Genomic DNA, 19,069 nt, shown 5'->3' on the forward strand with positions numbered 1-19,069 from the left:
ACCAAAAAAGAGAGGTCCAGTTGCCATGACTCAACCTCCAGACAATGTCAAAGAGAGTAAAGTTATGGTGAAAGGCCAAAGCCACATTTATTCTCTGTTGGATTTGAATGGTTTCCCCACCTGCTGTATTGTGCTGGGTTCCCTTTCTGGTTAGTCTGCACCCTGTCTAACTAAGTAAGCTACATGCCCCACCCAGCAGCTCCTACGCTGCATCCACTACATTTCTGGATTTCTGAACTTCAAATAAATAAATTTCACTCCTCCCAAACTGCGCATAGACATAAATCCATGAGGTTCTTGTCTCTTTTTCTCTCTCTTTCTGAAAGTTTTATTTCTAGTTTTCTCAACAAGCTTTAAGGGCAGAGATTGGGAAGTTGTGCAAGTAGCAACGAGTAAGAGGAACAAAGATTAAAAATGTTGCCAAATGTTCCCACCAGTCCAGTTGCACAATTAGTGACTCTTCCACTGTTTTAATGAAGGATTTGGGATGGATGGATAGATAGAGGCTTCTCAAGAGAAAAGCAAAGGCATCAATGCACTGCAATCAGAAAACAATGTGAAGCATCAGGAGTGGCTTCAGATAGAAAATTAAATCTCATTTTGTTGTGTTGAATCACACCTCTATATTATCATCTGCAATATGGAGAGAGATACTTATTTTAAAAGTATAAAACCACCCAGTAGAGTCAATTGTGTATGGATTACTGGGCAATTTCTGCCTCTGGAGAGAAGCATCAACCATCCACTGTCTCTTGTGTGCCACCATACTCCTTATAACAGTGTTGTCCAAACTTGGCTGGCTGGGGAATTCTGGGAGTTGAAGTCCACTCATCTTAAAGTGGCCAAGTTTGGACAACACTGCCTTATAATATAGAATATTTGAGCAATTTTTAACTGAAAGCTGCCTCAAGAACTTTGTTGAAGAAGAAATTACAATTAATACCATATATGGAATGTTTTTGAATATTCACTAAAGTACCACATATATCATATTAACTATAAAAAACACTGAAAATCCTATGACATACTTTGAGCCTTTGAGATTGGTTAGTATTTGAAAAGAGAAAAAGCATAAGGAGCAGCCAAAATCTCTCCAGAAGGTATAGCTGATCACCCTCAGGCTCTGATTGACTGTTGAAAGGAGAGAGATGCCGGACTTAAGCGCCATGAGCCCTATCACAAGCTAGTTCCTAAATGGAGAACATTTTCACTCCCAATTCCAGATGCATATGAGTCATCTGCTTCAAAGTTAAAGAATAAATTCAGCAGGCAATCAGGTTTCCTTAGCCTTCAGAACTATGTAATATTAGATTCTGCCAAAGTAGTACTCAATGGGTCACACATATTTTCCAGCCCTGAAATTTCCAGGTTCAATTTTCATGATGATCAAGGTTCTGTTTTAAACTGGTCTAGAGGTGCCACACTTAGGCAGCATCTCTCTCTGCAAACATAAGGAGTTCCAGAAGCTTGAAAATAAAAAATCTGCCATATCATGTTTGTGGTTGGTCTAGTCCAGTGTCATGTAATTTGATTAACAGCGGTTCTCTGAAGATTTAGTTACCGTACAAGGTATTTGGCATGGAGTGTCTTTTCCCCTCCTCTACCTCAGTGCCCACATATGGGTCAAGCTCACATATCATGCTAAGCCAAAAAGTGATTTGTTTGGTTTGGGCTTATTGTCTGGTATAAAAATAAGACATTTCAGTTGAGCTCCACTCCTGGTGAATACCTGGACACAGCAGTATCCATAGCAAACTATGACGACATGAAAATAACCCATGTGTTGTGATGTCATCACTCAAATGTCACCTTGATGTACTTGCCTCCTGATGTTATGGCATTTGCGTGATGATGTAGTCACACACATTGTCATTTGCTCCTCCTGGCCTAGTCCTGCAGATGCCATGCACGGACATATCCATTCAGTTTTCTTAGCAATGGTACAGACATGGTTTGCCACTCTTTTCTTCCAGGATGTTTTCTTGGTGTTTCCAGGCAGTTCCTATCCAAATGTTCCTATCCAAATACCCAGCCAAGATTAGCTAGGTATTGCTATCTGTATATCCTACTCATTATGAATTATTCAGCAAAACGTGTTTGAACAAAACATGGCTTAGTGCAATGTTTGAAGCCAATCTTCACATCAAGGCTGATCAGATTATTACAACATCTAACACAAAGTGTCCCACGAGCACCTTCCTTCATGTCAGGGCTCAGGTAAGGTGAGATACTTTCTAAGATACTGAGCCGTGCTATTGCTGTTGCTCTTAAGCCGTCTTGTAAAATTGATTCCAGCAGCCCAATTGCTTTTCAAATGACCAGTATTAGGTTCCATTCTCAGGTTTCTAAAAATGCTTACTGTGAGGCTCAGTTTCCTTGGGTGCCCAAGGGTTTTGCCCAATTGTTGTAACTAGATTATATAGCACCCATCTCTCCTAACAGCTTTGCCTAATTGTTGCTGAGGGGGAGATACAAGAAACATAAGAATCATAGCCTCAGTTAAAAACCAGCCAAACACTTGCTCTTCTGTGTATCTGACTTCCTCCTTTGGTCAAGGCAACCGTTCAGCATGACTTCCTGCCTGTGGCTTCTTTGCAAATCAAAACTACTCTCCTGATAGTCTAGATTATAGGCAATTCATATTTTTCTCTCTAAAAACAATTAATTACCCCTTCTCTGAGTTTTTTGGCATGATTCAATTGCTTTATTTTACAAATTCTTATGTAGACTATTATGATTTCAAAGCTCAGCTTGACTAGGTTCTTCCATCATACCAAGCCATGATTTTTTTTAGCTATGTTTTGTTGAATAAATTGGAAAAATTGGAGGAGGCAGCCCCTTCATTAACCTGAAGCCATACTGAGTTCATCCTCCCCCCACTCCTCCAAGGCAGAATCTCTCAGAGACAGCTAGCTGCTAAGGAAAGAAAATACTGTACTATAAATACCCCAAAACTACTTCAGCAGGCTGGAATTGGCAGTATGGGAGCAGAACTGGTAGACAGGAAGAGGAAGAAGTGCAAAATTGCCTCATTGGGGAAGAAAGCAGTAGTGGAAGGATACTGCAACATGGCAGGGTAGGGGGAGACAAAGTGGGAGCAGCCCAGAAGAAAGAGGTGACAAAGGAAGGGAAGTGGGAGGAAGGAGGCCACCAGGTGGAGACCCCCTCAATTCTGGTACCCCATTGGATAAAACATGTCCACCCTTTGTAGCAGAAAATCTTGTGGCAGAAGTTTATTATACAAAGGTTGTTGGAAATCAATGATAGCAGTCCATTGAGTTCCTGAAGATCTAAGTTTTGTTCAGATATGATATGCCACCTGATTGTAGCAGTCAGCAGCTGAGTTTACACTTCAATCTAAGGCATTTCTTTCAGTAGAACAGCACTCCATTTCAATTACACTACACCATACTTAGTCCTTAGGGAAATTTGGAAATTCTGTATTCAGCCAGCAACTAATGGTATGCCAACTGGACTTACCTCACTGGCACAAAAATCATTTTTACATTCAATATTTGAACAAGTAGGTTACCTTGTATGTAAGGTAAACCTGTTTATCTTCTTACCAAACAGGCTGTAATCCAACATCAACTTTTAAGGTGGATTGCATACAGGATTGCAGTTTGAGAGAGAGATGGAGAGAGAGATTTTCTTTCCGAGATATACTTCAACTATATGCCTCACTATTACAATCTGTGAAAGTTCCTCCTTGCCCCTAGGGGGCAAATTCACCTATATGACATTATAGTGATGTTTGGTTTACTGATAAGATGTACAGAGGATTTCCAAATCTTCACCCTCCTCTGTACTGGCTCTGATCTGTCCTTTTTGAATGACATTGCCAAGAACTAGACATAATACTTCAAATGGGATCCAACCAGGGCACAGGGGAGCGGAACAATGACTTCCATGATGTGTATGTTCCTGTTAATGCATCCTAAAACAGTGTTTGCCTTTTTAGCAGCTGTATCATATGCTGGCTTGTGATTAATTTGTGATTAGCAAGGTTCCCTTTCACATGTACTGCCAAGACAGGTAGCTGTACCAATAGAAGTGAATATGTGTAGCTCAGGGTTGAACTGTGGAATCTTTGGGGCTCTGAGCTTGGTTGTTTTCTTGCAAATGTTTTGTTACCCGGCTAGGTAACATCTTCAGTGCTAAAATGGAATGGGGTTTGCTCTTTGTTGGCATGCCTTGCCAGTACTGGTGGGGGTGGGGGTTTTGTTTTGTTTTATTTTTTCCCTCTGGTAGTTCCTTGATTAGGGTATTGTTCACTGCTTGATTGTATGTCTGGTGGTAATCTTGGTGTTAATCTCTGCTTATCTTGTGATTAATTGTGATTAATCTCACAACACATGGACAGCCTTAACCATAGTTTCAACTGGGAAACTGTCAGCATCTTAGACCAAGCTAAATCCAAAAATGCGAGGGAATTCCTGGAAGCTTGGTATTCAGACAAGGCAGCCATCAACAGGCACATAGAGATACACAACATCTACACCCTATTCAAAAGAGACAAGAGAAAGGAAAACAAAACACCAGAACATCTTCTCACCAGCAATCATCACCCAAATAAGCAGAGATTAACACCAAGATTACAGGTAGCTGTATACAAAACATGAAGGTCTAATAACAGAATGTCCCAGCATGTTCCCAAAACACAAATGGACTGTTCCAGGAATAGTTTGTCATTTTCCAGAAAAGTTATTTGTTGAATAGGGTAATCACATCCCCCAGAAATGATTAACCTCCTTTGGATTAGCCAGATAAATGCATTCCAAGAGAAAAATAGAACATTCTATTTTTTATAATAAGTTTATTAAATGTTACAATTAAAAAGATAAAAACTAATACAAACTAAAAAAGAGAAAAAATAGTAAGTAAAGAAAAGAAAAAGAAAGAAAAATAGAAAATAAAGAATGAGACAATAGTAAAGAAAAAAGAGAAATATATAATGCCTTCCCCCTTCATCATAAGTAAAAATAATTTTAGTAACTTATCACCTTCTCTTAAAATGCAACAAATGATCTCTTCTTACCATATCTCATCTCTTATCTATAAACTTATCTTTAAAGCCTCATCATTCAATGCATTTGGAATCTTGTTTTTGTTTTTCAGTAAAGACATTGCTCTGTCCATGAGACGAGAACATGGGAACACTACCTTCACCGGAAAAGAGGGAGGATATTAGGTATTCCTCTGCCCATATAGAGTTATATATTTACATAAGGGAAGTTAAAAACAAACAAAGGGAGAATCAGAGCACACCGTCTCCCAATGGTATGTTTAAGCATTTTCCACTTCTCCCAGATGTCCAACTCTGGCTCGATGAGTGGTTTATGCTTGCACTGTGAACCCAGCAAGACCTCTGCTGACTTTCTTGCTACATGCACACACCGAGCAACACGCTGTGATGCTAATTGTTGGACCAATTAGGATCACAGCAATGTTTCACAGACAAAAGGGGCTTCAGGGTAGGCTTTGCCTGGCTTAAGGAGTGCAGCTAACATACCCTGGCAAAATATCACCAGACAGAAATTCATCTACATGAAGGGTGATCAACTTGCAGCCCTAGGCCTGAGCCTAATACCCAAAGCTTTCCAGAAGCTATCAATTTAGATCAATGGCAAAGCTGATCTGTCCCTTTCCAGCAAGCTATCGGACAAAAAGATTGGGCAGGTTGAGAGGGAGGAGGAAGAGACAGAAAATAAGATTTCCGGGAGAAAAAAGCTGTGTGCACATAACCAACAGGGTTATCTGAACCATGGCTTACTAAATTAACCTCTTGTTGGGATCACATAATGCACTGAGCCATAAACTAAGCATACTGTCGGGGTGCATACAACATATTGAGCCACAAATTAGCCAACCACATTTTAACCAAAGGCACTTTCATTCTGTTTCAGGGTGAAAGCAGTTCTGGACCTCTGTGTTCCACAACGTCAGCAGTGTTGGAGTGTTGATTTATTCCTTGCTCAGCTGTAACACAGTTGAAACTGCTGGAGTGGCAGGGCCATTCTTTCTCTCCTCATGTTGGCAGATTGCTGTTGCATTTCCCCACTAGAAGAAATTCTCGCCTCACGCATCCTCCAGGCGCCTGAGCTTTAGATCTTATGCGGGAAGAGAGATCTTCTTGCAGGCTTTGCAACTGTCCCTCAGCATTAAGAATACTGACAAAAATGTGCTCTGTTCTTCCATTCTTTTCTTCTTTTCTTTTTGCCGTTGCAGCGTCTGCAGGCAGCTCAGGGTAGGGCCCTGGCTTTTGCTTGTTCTCAGCATTTCAAGTCAGCAGAAGTGATCAAGGAATACTTTTAAATTGCTTATGAAAGTCTCGGATGAGAAAGCAATGACAACGGGGAAGTGCCTTTAGTGCAGTGTTTCTCAACCTTGGCAACTTTAAGATGTGTGGACTTCAACTCCCAGAATTCCCCAGCCAGCATGGAATTCTGGGAGTTGAAGTCCATGCATCTTAAAGTTGCCAAGGTTGAGAAATGCTGCGCTAGTGCGTTGTGTGAAGGAGAGAAGAGACAGCACCAGAGAAGAAGTAATCTTGTCTATTTGGGGTTATAGCTGAAGCTTTTGTTTGCTTCAGACCACCCTAGCCTTGACAGGGGTAACGTCTTAAGGAATAGTCTTCAACTGAAAAAAAAAAAGTACCCATTCCTCATCTCTAAGAATTTACATTATCTCTCTGAAAGAAGCCCAGCCTTTGACTATCCTTCAGCTGCCTTCAAAAGTAGACGGAGGCTGGATTTGCAGAACACTTTACAGCAGGAATTATTATTTTCAGAATCCCAATAAGGAAGGAAACGGACAACTGTTAAAGTGGTTTGGTCAGTGAACCTCTGCCTCTTTCTCTTTCTCTATATTTTATCAATTCTTTTATGGGCTTTTAAGCCTGATGGCAATGTGCATGGTAAATTGCATGATCCTTTCTAAAGTCTTTTTTTAAGTTACATACAAAAGAAAAAATAAAATAAAATCATCACAAGTTATTTTGAAATGTAACAGAAGTACAATGAAATCTTTTGTCTCACTTACACAGTCATATCTGCTTTAATATCCTTCCTGGATTTGACTGAAATGGGTCACAGAAACACAAATCCTTTACAAATCTAGGCTTACATTGCCAAAGCAGCACAAGCAAGGCTTCTAATGTGATCTGCTAAAAAAGTTTCATTGATACTTCAGATTTCCTCCCCTTGGAAAGGGTAACTTTAAGGGAGGGGAAGTGTCAGAAATCCCTGCTAGTCTCCTTGTCAAAGTGCTGTGCCCCCGGGTTGAGGGACAACTCTTAGAAGTGAAATTCTCACATAAATGTCCTATGTTCTCAATGCCAATAGACATAAAATAGATTTTTGAAATTTGGGGGCATATTAAGATTGAATACTTCCAAGAACAGACTTTTTAGTTATGCAGAGAACACGGTACCTCCTTCCAAAATCTTAATACAGCAACTACTGACATCAGAAATCAGTTTGCTATTTGCAGAAAAGCCTGGGTTAAAGCTTAGGCTCCTCCAGTTCAAAGGATCAAGATAGCAGTATTAGTAAAGACTTGTGCTGATGTTGGAAAATTGTTGCTAGTCAGAACAGATTATACTGAACCAGTGGGAGAAGTGATTAGTCAGACTCAGCATAAAGTAAATTCTGAGTTTAAGCTGTGGAAAAAGTCATCCATGCAATGCTAGCTAGGGCATTCTGGAAGCTGAAGTCCACACATCTTAAAGTTGCCAAGTTTGAGAAACACTGTTCTACATCATATCAAATGCCTACAGAGAAAAATAAAAAGTCTGTTCCAAAATGGTATAAAAGTCCCACTGTGCGCCAAAGATGTATTAATGTAATCTTACAGCTGTGTAAAGCATTTGAAAAAGGGATCTCACAGCTCCTCAGTCTCTTTCTTCCTGTTGTGGCTGAACATGCGCAGGCATACCAAGATGTGCAAAGGTTGCAGCTGTTTTAAACAATGCAAAGAGAGGTGCTTTGATTGTACAGTACTCTTGAATGTGGTGAAGCCCTTCCTTCAAATGCTTTGCCCAGCCCTAATGCTTCTGCCACCCTTGCATTACATTCCCAGGATGATTTATTTCATTTTATTGATCTATCATTTTTTATTTTTTAATGAATTGTAACAAAACAATATTTAATCTTTAAAAAAAGGAAATTTTAAAAAATTAAAAATAAAAAAACAGAAACTAAGAAGGAAAAGAAAAAAAAATGTAATATTTTATAATTATCAATAGCTCCTGGTTTACCAATGAATTCACCACTATAATATGAACATTGCAATATATTATTGTAAGATATCACAGAATTTCTGCCATATTCCCAGAGTGATTTTATAAAAACAACTGAGGCATGAAAGCCAGCTGGGTGACTTTGGGCCAGGCACTCTCTCAGCACGACCCACCTCACAGAATTGTTATTGTAGGGAAAATAGGAGGCAGGAGTGTTACGTATGTTCACCACCTTCATTTATACATAAAAAAGATGGGATAAAAATCTAAAAACAAAGCCACAAAATGAGACATGAAATAAATGTTTTAAATAAACAAGGAAACAAAGACCTCCCATGCAATTTCCCACATTACTATCCCAAAGTGCCTTTCAGTATCTAATTACAATACAATTCTGGTGCTTCCACATTTGCCCGCTACTCTTTTTTTAATTAGCTCACTTAATCTGCATGGAGATGTACAACTGAAGAAGCCCAGATGATGATCGCTTACACAGAAGAGCCCAGTGGATATAGTTTGGGAATTCTCTGCAACAGAGTTTACTGTAAATATATAGGTGGAGTTGACTGTGAAGATGGCTTTTACCATCTGACATTGTTTGTTAGTTTATTTGATTAGATTTGGAAGGCTGCCCAACTCCCAAATGACCCTGAGTGGCTTACAGAATTCAAAGGAAACCAAAAAAAAAGGCCATATGTGCCCCAACGAAGTCACTCATTGCATTATTTAAAAAAAAAAAAAAAGAACGCCCAACAACAACTTAACCTCAGGCTGGGGAGCAAAGTCAAGTTTTCAAAGACTTGCAGAACTCTTGTAGGGTGGGAGATGCACGAATCTTGGGGGGATTTCAGAGGGTGAGCACTGCGGCAGAGTAGGCACCCTTCTGGAGTCCCACTAGATGACATTGTTTAACTGAGGGGACCCAGAGCACCCCCACTCTGCTCAATCGTACTGGATGGACAGAAGCTACTGGAAGCAGGTGATCCTTCCAATAACTGGACTCTGTGCCAGCCTAACCTCAGCAACTTTAAGATCTGTGGACTTCAACTCAGTAGATACAATCAAGGCAGAAAAATGACAACATTTTGCCATCCTTATCACAACGATGCAGTCCCAAATATAAGCTCTTACTTGTATTTAGTTTAAGTTAGTTTACTACTATAGCAGAGAAAGATGGACTTGCCTCATTAAAATGCAATGGTTATATCAAGGCTTGATTACTATTAAGCTTTGTGACTGCCCTTAAATACAATCCAGAAATTGCAAATAGAAGTAAATGTTTGCAGGAACTCAGTCACTGAACTTCAACTTTTTGGCATAGTGGTAATCTAGTTTCCGAAAACATATTGTGGGCCTTTGTGCAGCAGGACAGTGCTGGCTGAGAAGCATTTATCGGAATCTAACTGTTACCTGAATCTACCATGCCGACTCGTCTGTTATCCTTTTTTTTTAGGCAGATGAGCACATTTCCATACAAAGGACAGTACAGTAAGAGCCGCTTCTCTTTGCTGTTCTTTGGAGGATTTGAAAGACTTATTTATTGCATTTGGTGACTTTCTACATGTCCCGTTTTGTTACTTTATTCATTCATTCATTTATTTATTTATTTATCTATCTATCTATCTATCTGTTTGACTTGGCCCCGCCCATCTCCCCACAATGGGGGACTCTGGGCGGCTTACATCAAATTAAAATCATAAATACATGATGAAAAGTTATAAAAAGAACCACACTTAGAAATAGAAAAGAGATTAAAAGATCCAAGAGGCCAATAGAGGCCACACCAGGCCGCTAAGGGGCCAGCCAACCCCATTTCTGATATCCTCCCTCCCCACCCCAGGCCAGATGGCAGAGCCAGGTCTTCAAATCCCTCCGAAAGGCCCGGAGTGAGGGGGCCTGTCTCACCGCCAGGGGCAAGATGTTCCAAAGGGCGGGGGCTACAGCAGAGAAGGCCCGCCTTCTGGACCCCTTTAATCATTTATATATTGAATTTGTATTGTTTTGTATTGTTTTTTATTTATTTTGGATTTTAAAGCACAGTGCATTGTAGCCCCATTTATGCCTCACAAAAGCAGGTTATCAATCTGTTGAGTAACTGTGGTTAGTGTTGCTTCTTACATGTTTCTCTATAACATGGGAGTATAGTCTCTACTAGCCCTCAAAGTTAATCCACAAAGCGAGGTTTCTACTATCAAGGGTGTGCCTGCATTTACAAAAGGCAAGGAGTTGGCAGGCATTTGGGGAAATCACATGATAACTTGTCAAGTAGCTCGGCTGTTTAAAGCTGACTTCCTTTGATGAACCTCTTCTGGCTGTCCACACACTCACATATTTATGATGGTTTTCTTGCTTGTGTTAAAAAGTTTTAGTTCCATTTCCCAGGTATGTAGACCTTGGCTTAGAATGATGTGTGATCCCCACCATTGCAGTCTGTGAACCATGGTTTATGTCTTATATACTTGGCATAAACCATGGTAAACCCAACCATGACTTCCTGGAATGTGTGAACCCAGCCTATTAGGTCCTCTCCTCAATTAGGCAAGAGATGGTATAAGGAGAATGATGGCTAACATCCATCTATTGTTTATGCAAGGGATAACACCCCCAGCCCGTGGTTTGACTTCAGCCAACCAGGCCCCTCCCCCAGCTCCCAGGATTCTGCTGAGGTCCATCTTCCCTGAATCCTTCCTGCCTAGTCCCCTTCCATCTCTGCCTTAAACTGGCACTTCCCTTGGAAGGCTTTGCTTGCTTCTGATTTTTGCTGAGGAGACAAATGAGGGGTCTGGGTTCCTTGTTGGAGAACCGTCACCTCAAGATACCAAGCTGTTAATTTATTTCTCTTTTTTCCCTGAAGCATGCACCTTTGTTAGGCTTTTCTTATACCTCACCTTTTTTCAACTGCTGCAGCTTCTGTAGTGAAGGATTAGAGTGCTAAACTATTGAAACAGAGGACTGAGTTCACCCCAAGGTCTCAAGGACAAAAGATACATGCAATAAAGCTACTGTCTGCTGCCAACTGTGATCTGGAAAACAAGCAATACTTCTTTACAAGCTAACGGGTGAGGGCTAAGTCCAAGAAGAGTGTGTCTTTAAATGTTAAGCACATAAAACAAAACACATATGGCCAGATCTCTGGGTTATTTTTTCTTCCCCTGAATGGACAAATTGCTTTTAATTTACTCACAGAGTGGCAGCTGAAAGAATGTGTTTGTTTGACCCTTCACCTCCATGCTATTTCCTCTCTCTGGTGCCCTTCAAACACATTGGACTGCAGTCACAATGGCTAGACATTATGGGAGTCCTAGTTTGGGGAAGACTGATGGGAGTTGTGCAGATCTGCCACTGCTGAAACTCCTGTGCTGCTGACCACCCATGTGGTGTAGGGAATGTGCAAGGCATTTGGAAGAATGCTTCAGTACTAACAATGTGTCAGGAGAGGACTGTTCCCCAAAGATTTGGCACAGCTGCCTTGAGAGTCTTCTCAGATCATGTGTATATGTTTGTCCAAGTCGGGAAGACACTTTATTTCACTCTGGTGGTAACCCTGGTGGAGGTGTTATGCACAGATGATCTGGGAAGTGACTGTCCTAAAACTTTAATTGCCACCTTGCTTTAAGAAATGGCACTTTCTTTGAACTGTTGCCACAATCAAAGCAGCCTTCTGAACGACTTGCAAGCCCTAGAGATTCCATTTGTTGGATTGGAACAGAGAAGACCAGATTCAAGGTCACATTCCACTATCAAAACTCAGTTCTGTGTAGCAGTAAAATTGGAAATGTGTACATATCTACATATATATATGTAGCCTTGAGTTCGTGAAAAAAAGTGGTATATAAACTTAAATAAATAAAATTACATCCTAAACCCTACAATGTCCTTTAGCTTGGGTGGGGGAGACGGTTAATAAGCAATTCCACACATTTCCCATGCCAGGTTTAGCAATTCATATCTGAGAGATGTATGGATTCTTTAAGCGTGATGGAGTGATTAGAATATCAGGCCGGTACAGTGGTTGGATCCCCACTCAGCCATGAAGTTCATTCAGTAGCTTTGCACCTATCTCAAAGTCCTGTTTATTTATATGGAGGTATCTGGGATGATCGCAACAAACAACTGGATGATTGCTATAGAGCAGGGGTTTCTGTGCTTTTTACTACCATCTAGCGGGCATCCAGGTTTTGCAGCCCAGATGTGGTATGTATTTATTAGATCATTTGTAAGTCATTCTTCTTTGCACTATTGCTGTTATCTAAATCAAATAAGTCTCTGTAGGTGCACATTCTGAATTTTTTAGTAGGCTGAGGAAGGCCAATAAACTGAACTTGAATCCTGACAAAAACTGAAGAACTGGGTGTGGGGGGGGGGAGTAATTTCTGAGTGTAGAAAACTGTATGTCTTGTTTTGGATGGGTCAGCAATTCCCCCCAAAAGAAGGTAACACAAGGAGAAAAGAGGTTACTTTCTTAGCCTTGATGGCTCACATAATCTTTAACCAATTTTCGTTGATTTATCAGCTACGGCTTTTCTGAGTCATGACACACTATCTGCAATGATTCATACTTTGCAAACCCCCATCAACCTCCTTGGCTGAATTACAATAATATGTTACTAATGAAACTGCACTCATTTGGAAACATTAATTATGGAGTCTTTGGTGTTCTCTAAGTTGGTTGTTAATATAGATATAGATATAGATAAACCCCGCTTCATGGATCACTGCCTTGTCGTGGCGAAGGGGCTTGCATAACTCAGTGAAGCCATGAGCTATACCGTGCAGGGCCACCCAAGACGGACAGGTCATGACAGAGAGTTCTGACAAAATGTGGTCCACTGGATAAGGAAATGGCAACCCACTCCAGTATCCTTGCCAAGAAAACCCCATGGACAATGTTAAAAGGCTAAAAGATATGATGCTGGAAGAGGAGCCCCTCAGGTCGGAAGGTGTCCAATATGCTACTGGGGAAGAGCGGAGGGCATTTCCAAGTAGCTCCAGAAAGAGTGAAGCGGCTGGGCCAAAGCCGAAAGGATGTTCAGCTGTGGATGTATCTGGAAGCGAAAAGAAGGTCCGATGCTGTAAAGAACAATATTGTATAGGTACCTGGAATGTAAGATCTATGAACCAAGGCAAGCTGGATGTGGTCAAACATGAGATGACAAGATTGAACGTCGACATCTTGGGAATCAGCGAATTGAAATGGACGGGAATGGGTGAATTTAATTCAGGTGACCATTATATCTACTACTGTGGCCAAGAAACCCTTAGAAGAAATGGAGTTGCACTCATAGCGAATAAGAGAGTGGGAAAGGCAGTAATGGGGTACAACCTCAAAAACGACAGAATGATCTCAGTGCGTATCCAAGGCAAACCATTCAACATCACAGTAATCCAAGTCTATGCCCCAACCACTGATGCCGAAGAAGCTGAAGTTGACTGGTTCTATGAAGACCTACAACACCTTCTAAAACTAGCACCAAAAAAAGATGTCCTTTTCATCATAGGGGATTGGAATGCTAAAGTAGGAAGTCAAGGAGTAATTGGAATAACAGGCAAGTTTGGCCTTGGAGCACAAAATGAAGCAGGGCAAAGGCTAACAGAATTCTGTCAAGAGAACAAGCTAGTCATAGCAAACACTCTTTTCCAACAACACAAGAGACGACTCTACACATGGACATCACCAGATGGTCAATACCGAAACCAGATTGATTACATACTTTGCAGTCAAAGATGGAGAAGCTATACAGACAGCAAAAACAAGACCAGGAGCTGACTGTGGCTCAGATCATGAGCTTCTTACTGCAAAATTTAGGCTTAAATTGAAGAATGTAGGGAAAACCATACTCAGGTATGACTTAGATCATATTCCTTGTGAGTACACAGTGAAGGTGATGAATAGATTTAGAGGATTAGATTTGGTAGACAGAGTGCCTGAAGAACTATGGACGGAGGTCTGTAACATTGTACAGGAGGCAGCAACTAAAACCATCCCAAAGAAAAAGAAATGCAAGAAAGCAAAATGGCTGTCTGATGAGGCTTTACAAATAGCTGTGGAAAGAAGGAATGTGAAAAGCAAGGGTGAAAGGGAAAGATATAAGCAACTGAATGCAGATTTCCAGAGAATAGCAAGGAGAGATAAGAAAGCCTTCTTAAATGAACAATGCAAAGAAATTGAGGAAAACAATAGAATGGGGAAGACTAGAGATCTCTTCAAGAAAATTGGAGATATCAAAGGAACGTTTAGTGCAAAGATGGGCATGATAAAGGACAAAAAAGGCAGGGACCTAACAGAAGCAGAAGAGATTAAGAAGAGGTTGCAAGAATACACAGAAGAACTATACAAGAAAGATCTTAATGTCCCTGATGTCCATGCTGGTATGATCACTGACCTTGAACCAGACATCCTAGAGAGTGAAGTCAAGTGGGCCTTAGGAAGCATTTGTTGTTTAGTCGTTAAGTCGTGTCCGACTCTTCGTGACCCCATGAACCATATTGCGCCAGGCCTTCCTGTCCTTCACTGCCTCCCTGAGTTTGCTCAGTTTCATGCTCATTGCTTCAGTGATGCTATCTAACCATCTCGTCCTCTGCCATCCTCTTCTCCTTTTGCCTTCAATCTTTCCCAGCATCAGGGTCTTCTCCAAAGAGATCTCTCTTCGCATTAGGTGACCAAAATATCTGAGCTTGAGCTTCATTATCAGTCCTTCCAATGAGCAATCAGGGTTGATTTCCTTTAAGATTGACTGGTTTGACCTCCTAGCAGTCCAGGGGACTCTCAAGAGTCTTCTCCAGCACCACAGTTCAAAGGCATCAATTCTTCGGCGCTCGGCCTTTTTTATGGAACAGCTCTCACAGCCATACATTACTACTGGAAAAACCATAGCTTTGACTATGCGGATCTTTGTCGGCAAGGTGACGTCTCTGCTTTTTAATATGCTATCTAGGCTTGCCATAACAACAAAGCTAGTGGAGATGACAGTATTCCAGCTGAGTTATTTAAAATACTAAAAGACAATGCTGTTAAAGTGCTGCACTCAATATGCCAGCAAGTTTGGAAAATGCAACAGTGGCCACGGGATTGGAAAAGGTCAGTTTACATTCCAATTCCAAAGAAGGGCAATGCCAAAGAATGCTCAAACTATCACACATCATTTCACATGCTAGCAAGGTTATGCTCAAAATCCTACAAGCTAGGCTTCAGCAGTACGTGAACCGAGAACTACCGGATGTACAAGCTGGGTTTTGAAGAGGCAGAGGAACTAGAGATCAAATTGCCAACCTTCGCTGGACCATGGAGAAAGCATGAGAGTTCCAGAAAAACATCTACTTCTGCTTAATTGACTATGCAAAAGCCTTTGATTGTGTGGATCACAACAAACTGTGGCAAATTCTTAAAGAGATGGGGGTACCAGACCACCTTACCTGTCTCCTGCGAAGTCTGTATGCGGGCCAAGAAGCAACAGTTAGAACCGGTCATGGAACAACCGATTGGTTCAAAATAGGGAAAGGAGTACGACAAGGCTGTATACTGTCACCCTGCTTATTTAACCTATATGCAGAGTACATCATGAGAAATGCCAGGCTGGAAGAATCACAAGCTAGAATTAAGATTGCAGGGAGAATCATCAATAACGTCAGATATGCAGACGATACCACCCTAATGGCAGAAAGTAAACAAGAACTAAGCCTCTTGGTGAAAGAGGAGAGTGCGAAAGCTGGCTTGAAACTCAACATTAAAAAAACTAAGGTCATGGCATCTGGACCCATCAATTCCTGGCAAATAGAAGGGGTAGAAATGGAAGCAGTAACGGACTTCATTTATTTGGGCTCCAAGATCACCGCAGACGGAAACTGCAGCCATGAAATTAAAAGACGCTTGCTCCTTGGGAGGAAAGCTATGGCAAACCTAGATAGTAAAAAGATTAAAAAGCAGAGACGTCACCTTGCCGACAAAGATCCGCATAGTCAAAGCTATGGTTTTTCCAGTAGTAATGTATGGCTGTGAGAGCTGGACCATAAAGAAGGCTGAGCGCTGAAGAATTGATGCCTTTGAACTGTGGTGCTGGAGAAGACTCTTAAGAGTCCCCTGGACTGCTAGGAGGTCAAACCAGTCAATCTTAAAGGAAATCAACCCTGATTGCTCATTGGAAGGATTGATAATGAAGCTCAAGCTCAGATACTTTGGTTACCTAATGCGAAGAGAGGACTCCTTGGAAAAGACCCCGATGCTGGGAAAGATTGAAGGCAAAAGGAGAAGAGGATGGCAGAGGATGAGATGGTTAGATAGCATCACTGAAGCAATAAGCATGAAACTGAGCCAACTCAGGGAGGCAGTGAAGGACAGGAAGGCCTGGTGCGATATGGTTCATGGGGTCACGAAGAGTCGGACACGACTTAACGACTGAACAACAACAACAATCCCTGCTTAACTGGGTGTAGGCTGCTGGAGAGGATATGTTCTGGTCTTTTTCTTATTAGCTTTTTTATTGTTTCTTTTGAATGGTGTGTAAATGTGGTTTATCTATGTTGTTGTTGTTCAGTCGTTAAGTCGTATCCGACTTAATATGATCTAAGTCATACCTGAGTATGGTTTTCCCTACATTCTTCAATTTAAGCCTAAATTTTGCAGTAAGAAGCTCATGATCTGAGCCACAGTCAGCTCCTGGTCTTGTTTTTGCTGTCTGTATAGCTTCTCCATCTTTGACTGCAAAGTATGTAATCAATCTGGTTTCGGTATTGACCATCTGGTGATGTCCATGTGTAGAGTCGTCTCTTGTGTTGTTGGAAAAGAGTGTTTGCTATGACTAGCTTGTTCTCTTGACAGAACACTATTAGCTTTTGCCCTGCTTCATTTTGTGCTCCAAGGCCAAACTTGCCTGTTATTCCGATTACTCCTTGACTTCCTACTTTCGCATTCCAATCCCCTATGATGAAAAGGACATCTTTTTTTTGGTGCTAGTTCTAGAAGGTGTTGTAGGTCTTCATAGAACTGGTCAACTTCAGCTTCTTTGGCATCAGTGGTTGGGGCAAGCCGAAAGCAGGGATTAACAGCAGAGAAATAATCAGGGAGAAAACAATGAAGGTACCACTGAGGAGGAAACCACACCCCCACCAACACTGGCAGGGCAAATTATTATATATAAACAGGGAGCAAACCCCACACTCACTAGCCCTTATGATGTTACGTAGTCAAATACAGTGGTACCTCTACTTATGAACTTAATCCGTTCCGTGACTCTGGTCGCAAGTCAAGTTGGTCGCAAGTCGAGGTAAATTTTCCCATAAGGTTCAATGTAAATATGGTTAATCCATTCCGCCCTCCGAATTTGGTCGCACCACGAGGCAAATATCCCCATAAGGTTCAATGTAAATACGGCTAACCCACCCTCCGAATTTGGTCCCAAGTCGAGGCACATTTCCCCCATAAGGTTCAATGTAAATACATACGGTTAAACAGTTCTGAAACATATGCATTTTATTTTTAAACCACAAAAACATGAAAAAAAGCACAGTATGAAGAGGGAGAATGGGGTGGGGAGGCAGTTATTGTTTGGAGGGAGAGTCCCCCTCCAAAAGGACATCGGGGAGATCTCCTTCAGGGGTTTCCTCTCTTCTTTGCCTCTTAGCCGCATTTCTTAGCCGCATCACGCATTTCTGCATGATGGATTTTATCGCATCACTGCTCACCTCCTCCCCCTCCTCCTCTACCTCAGTGGAATGCTCCTCGCCAAGCGCTTTTTGTTGCTCACTCTGGAGCTGAGCAAGTTCTTCTGTGATCAGCTTCTCCTTATGGTCCTCAACAAGCTCCTCTATGTCCGCATCATCCACAACCAGACCCATGCCCTTGCCCATGGACATAATCTCCTCCACTACCTCTGCATCAGACCCTTCAAACTCACATTCAGTCTGGCCACAGTATCCTCCAGGCTGAGTTTAAGGTCCGGCAGGTGACATCTTCCCAGGCCTTGTCAATGAGGCTGATGCAGTGGAGGACATTGAAAAGTTTCTTCCAAAACTCTTTCAGAGTCAAGGATGTTTCCTCAGTGACATTGAAACACCTGGTGAAGAGCACCTTTGTGTAGAGCTTCTTAAAGTTGCAGATCACTTGCTGGTCCATGGGCTGCAGAAGAGGTGTCGTGTTGGGGGGGAGGAACTTGACCTTTATGAAGTTGTACTCAGCGTCCATGTCATCCACCAAGGCTGGAGGGTGTGCCGGGGCATTGTCCATCAGGAGAAGGCACCTTTCAGGCAGCTGGTTCTCAGACAGGTACTTTTTAACGCTGGGTGCGAACATCTCGTGCAGCCATTCCATGAACAAGTGCCTTGTGACCCACGCTCTCGCATTGGCCCTCCACATGTCAGGCAGTCTGGCCTTGTTCACATTGTGGTCCCTGAACGCACGAGGAGTCTGGGAATGGTACACGAGCAGCGGCTTAATCTTCAGGTCGCCGCTTGCGTTCGCACACAGCAAAAGGGTCAATCTGTCCTTCATGGGCTTGTGCCCTGGCAGTGCCTTTTCCTCCCACGTGATGTAAGTTCTGTTTGGCATCTTCTTCCAGAAGAGCCCTGTCTCGTCGCAGTTGAACACTTGCTGAGCGACGTATCCTTCCACCTTCATGAAGTCCTCAAAGTCTTTCTGGTAGGCTTCTGCAGCAGCCTTGTCAGAACTGGAAGCCTCACCATGTCTTGCCACACTGTGGATGCCACTTCTCTTTCGGAATTTCTCAAACCAGCCTCTGCTGGCTTTAAATTCCTCACTTGCTGCGCTGGTAGAGGGGTTTTCCCGCAGTAAATCACTGTGCAGCTTCCTGGCTTTTTCACAGATGATAGATTCACTCA

Source organism: Python bivittatus, unplaced genomic scaffold (genome assembly GCF_059951505.1).
Source record: "Python bivittatus isolate LINGU-HERP-01145 unplaced genomic scaffold, Pbiv_v1 ctg000580_np1212, whole genome shotgun sequence".
NCBI classification, from domain to species: domain Eukaryota; kingdom Metazoa; phylum Chordata; class Lepidosauria; order Squamata; family Pythonidae; genus Python; species Python bivittatus.